This window comes from Coptis chinensis, chromosome 2 (assembly GCF_015680905.1).
Source record: "Coptis chinensis isolate HL-2020 chromosome 2, ASM1568090v1, whole genome shotgun sequence".
In the NCBI taxonomy this organism is placed as follows: Eukaryota; Viridiplantae; Streptophyta; class Magnoliopsida; order Ranunculales; family Ranunculaceae; genus Coptis; species Coptis chinensis.
In genome coordinates this window covers 107,371,867-107,376,552 of record NC_141457.1, presented here as the reverse complement: position 1 = coordinate 107,376,552, position 4,686 = coordinate 107,371,867, and the positions used below count along the sequence as shown (strand labels likewise).

At 32.6% G+C, this 4,686-nt stretch overlaps 1 long non-coding RNA gene across 1 annotated transcript; it reads left to right on the top strand.

The window, feature by feature from the left end:
- The first annotated feature begins 3,339 nt into the window (after positions 1-3,339).
- LOC147520230 (uncharacterized) lies at positions 3,340-3,800 on the top strand. Its single transcript, XR_015214390.1, has 3 exons — positions 3,340-3,459; positions 3,545-3,606; positions 3,693-3,800. It is a non-coding gene; the product is annotated as an uncharacterized LOC147520230 (long non-coding RNA).
- The last annotated feature ends 886 nt before the right edge of the window (positions 3,801-4,686 follow it).

The window sequence follows — 4,686 nt, the reverse complement described above, 5'->3', positions numbered from 1 at the left end:
AATCATACCAGGCCATTACCAATGTAAGCATTCTATATTTATTGTGTAGAATAAATGAAATATCGGTATATGGTTTCTATGAACCTTCTTACAAATGGTCTCACCTTCTATATTTGGAAGTGAGTATTGACAAAACCATATTTTGAAGTGGTTCAATATTTTGGATGCCACTGACTTAATTACCCAAGGAAATTAAAGATAAAACACAACTGAGTCATTTTTTAGGTTTATTTAATAGTTTTACTTCTTGAGAGTGAAGTTAACTTATGACCATTGTATCTCAAATTCACAATGTTTTGTTTTACTTCTTGTAGTTGTAAGAAAGGGATAATTATATAGGGTGCTTCTACAGTATGTTACACAATTTGATAAAATGGTAATAATCATGACCAGTCTTATCAAATAAAAAAAATGTAAAAGGAGTCTCTTCGACATAAACTTCATTTTCAGGCAAGTTTTGTTCTTATGAATTTATTGTTTCTCATGGTTTTGATCTATGTGTTGGTTGAATTGATTTAATTGTTTAATTAAAAAATCAATTTTAATGTTAGTTTAGTTACTTCTTACCCCTCCTTAATCATGCACAACAAGTAAGTGAGATGAAGAACATCCACTAACAGGATTGAGTGGGAGATGGATGTTGTGCTTCCAAAAGACTGGATTCTCACACTTCATCTCCACGAGGATTTTTAACTTCGTACTACTTCAGAAGCGTTGCCTCTTAATTCACTTTGTGGATAATCTCAAGCAATATCCATTTATAAAGTTCTTGGGATAAAGAATACTATATACATACCAAATATTCGCAAATATCATTGGAATAAACTATTTAAGTTGTGAAGGACCTGACATAGTTAATTGGAATACATGTGGGATGGGGTACCGAACTCTTAATTGAAGCTTATTGATAAGCTAGATATGGTTATGGGTTGGGTAAATTACTTACTGACATGAACATATTTATCATCGAAATGTTTATAGGAATGTCACGTGGTATGTCAGGCTTTGTGGAGAATTAACACATGCATAACATTGTAAAGGCTATTGTATATAGATCACTATAACATCTCTGTAAAATGGCCATCCAAACATTTTTTGGTTAAGGTCAATAAAAATGGCATTAGTATTCTTTCCTTCACCTTTTCTTTTTGGTTCAGGCTACATTCCGCATATTTGTCTTTGACAGACTTCAAATATAAGTCCATTAGTGGAGTTCCTGAATTCTTTAGGAAAATGGATCTTTAAACAATCTTGATTTATTAAGGTACTATTCATATCTAATGTCATTATGATCTTAAATTTTTTTATATGAACTAATTATGCTTTAGTATCACTTGCATCATCATTGCATTGTTAATTGTCAAAGGCTATACACTGTCTACCCTCTTCTCAATGTTCTCACGGCGTGCCAAGTCCTTTTTGGACCTATTGTGTGTCAATGCATACCATTCACCGATTAAATTCTTTGGTGATGGGGAAGATTGAATTCACTTCAGGGGGAACATTGAGAAGTGTGGAGCAAGGTTGCATATTGATTTTTAGAGCAATGAATTCAACAACCATAGCATAAGAGTGATATATAGGGCTGCCTTTAGATATTGGTTTTATACTATGTTGGCATTTAGTATGTTTGTTTTTCTTTCTGAACTACAATAACTACTATTTCAACATAGCTCATTGCACAAAACTACGTGCACCTTTCAGTTGAAGCAATGCATTGCAGCATTCGACAAGTACCCATGCCATTGGGCAAGTTCTTTGGTTGTCTGCAAAGTTCAAACATAAAAGAAGAGTTGGTCTTTACATATATTTGAGGCCTTCAGGCGAGTTATTCATTTTTAATAGGCTAAATGTGACTTCCTTTAAATATTAATTTGCATGTCTGTAGGTCAATGAGATTGGAGAACTATATGTCTTTGATACCAATTTAAGTGATTATATATACTTTTTTTTTCCTGATAATTACTGATTATATATGACTTTTTCATATTTTTATTTTATGATTCCATAGGTATGGTATTCCTTTTTGTAGATCTAATGATCAGAGGAAATATTTTCCTTTTGTAGTTAATTGCTTATGTTTTAAGTGATTTGATCTCAACTTTTCAATCTATAGTTGAACCTGAGATTTTTCGCTAACGACACTGTGCACAATAAATATCTCTTAATTAAGAAAATTCAAAATCTCAAAGGGTTAGAGGACGTACCATGGTATTGCAGAAACTTGCTTGCAGTCATAAAAATATCTACAGGGATCAAACTCTCAACTACACCCATGTGTACTTCTTGAGAAGTAAATGGTGCACCCGATGTAATGGCCAGCTTATCTCATTCCATAAAGGTTCTCATCATGTATGTACTATTCCTCTATTGGATAAAAGTTTAATTGATATTGTAACAAACAAAGTTAATCGAATGATTTACATCATGTTTTAATGCAAGCGAGGGTTTGCCTGACCCTATTATCTTTGTTTGTTTGTTTGTTTGTTTGTTTTTTTTTTTTTTTTAGTTAGTATCAAATTGGAGAATACAAAATGAGATGTATTTAATTGATTAGCACTAATCCAGATCCAATTGGAGAAAGCCCAAAGGGCTATATAATAATTAACATAGATGACAACTTGATCAAGGTAGATGACTATATTTGAAGTCATTGGACTTCAATGTACTTGCAAAAAATTGCTTTTAGTATTATTAATCTTAATCGTTGGTTTAGGTTTTCATTTCCTACTTTTATTGGAAGCGTATGACATTCTGTTGTAGTTAGTGGCATTCTGTTGTAGTTAGAGAAGTTTGTACCTGTAAAATCATCTCTTACTTTTCACGAATATGCGAAGGTATATCATATTTTTAACTCTCTCGGATCATTTCATTGAGCGTGGCCACACCATAATAGGATATTTGCAACACACATCTTTTTTGATTTGTAACGGTTATTTATCATTAGTAAGTTTCCAACGTTAAATAAGTGTTGACAATGTTGTAAAGCGTTGTTTTATTTGGATGAATTTTCGGAATTAATTGCTAACGCTTTTTATGCGTTGGAGAAGTGTTACAAATTAAAAACTTGGAAATTTCGCGAAAGAGGGAAATGAAAAAAATCGAAATATAAAACATAACTTTCTTTCCCTCCTCACTCTCTCTCTCTCTGACCCCCGCATTTCAAGATCCCTACAATCATCATCAAAACTAAAATCCAACTAATTTTCGTGACTCCTCAAAACTAATTTTCGTGGATTAAAACTTTAAAGTTCTAGTGTTATTCAATTTCTAGAGAGAAAAAAAAGGGAGGGAATCAAATTCCATATTTACCGAGTCAGTCGTTACTAGTAAAAAGAAAGAAGAAGAAGAAAACAAGGAGGAGACAGAGAGAGTTTGGAAGTCCATTTTGACATTCATTCCTCGTATTTTCTTGCAGTTTGAGGCTAGATCTCAAGTCTTGTACGTTCTTCTTTTGAGGTAAAGTGTAAATAACTTTATTATCCATTGAGGAAACTTGTTCTTTACTCAAAACCAGGTTGTTGTTTATGTGATGGTCTTAAAGAAAAACTTCATGCTGCTTTCTCTATCTCTGCCCCTGATTCACTCCATGACGTTGATTTGCAGGTATTATTACTCAAAATGTTTTTTCTGTACTTATTCTTTTGTGTTGTCATTTTGAATTTCTTTGTTTTGATGTTGTTGTTGTTTAGATAACAAGTAATCCAGAGTGGGAGAATGCTTATCAATATGAAATACCCGTTTTGGCTTGAGTTTTGTCTGATGGCACTGAGGTTAGTTTTTATACATTGTCATTGGTTGTGCAGAATTTTAATTGCAAGAGTGACTTTTTGTTTCATGGATTATTGAGAAATTTCCCCTTGTAGGCCATTAACAGTGAATGTAGTTACAATTTCATTTCATAATGACACAATTGATTTTCAAGTCATGGCTTCTGTATGTAGCTTTTGATTTGGATTTTAGGCTGCTAATGTTCGGTTTAATTAATCTGTAGTTTCATTTCATATTGGATCTAGTCTAAAAGTTGTATTAGTTGACAGTAGAGATTTTGGTGAGTTGATGATAAATGTTGGTTCAGCTACGTTTATAGGCAATTGTTGCATTTTATAGGCGCAAATTTTGTCATTGATGGTTTGTTGACCTACGTATCAATTACAACTATAAATAACAAATGACGTAGAAACGTAAGATTCTACAAATAGTTTATATATTAACACTTTTATAGGCGCAAATTGAGCTATGATACGTAGAATGCAGGCTACGTCTTACGTTTATATTATGCAGGCGCGTAGCTATATAGACGTTATAAAATCTTACGTTATAAACGTAGCCTATATCATGAAATAGTTTATATATTAACACTTTTATAGGCGCAAATTGTTGCATTAATCACGTTAACAAAAGAAAAACAATTTATTTAGGGTGGAATGCAGGCGGGTTGGGTCGAGTTGAGGCATAACCCGAGCCCAATCCTAAGTTTTAAATTCTTCAACCCGGGTTTGGGACCAAGCCCTAGTCGTAGTCGTAGTTGGTCTTTAAATTTTAAGTCTAAGCCCTAGCTTAGCCGTCAAATTTCTCAGGCTTTTTTTTTGGAATTACAAGATAAAAAACACTAAAATTGAAATATTATAATAAAATCAAAGAGATTTGATTGTTTGAAAGAAAAACTAAGAACATTTTTAGGAG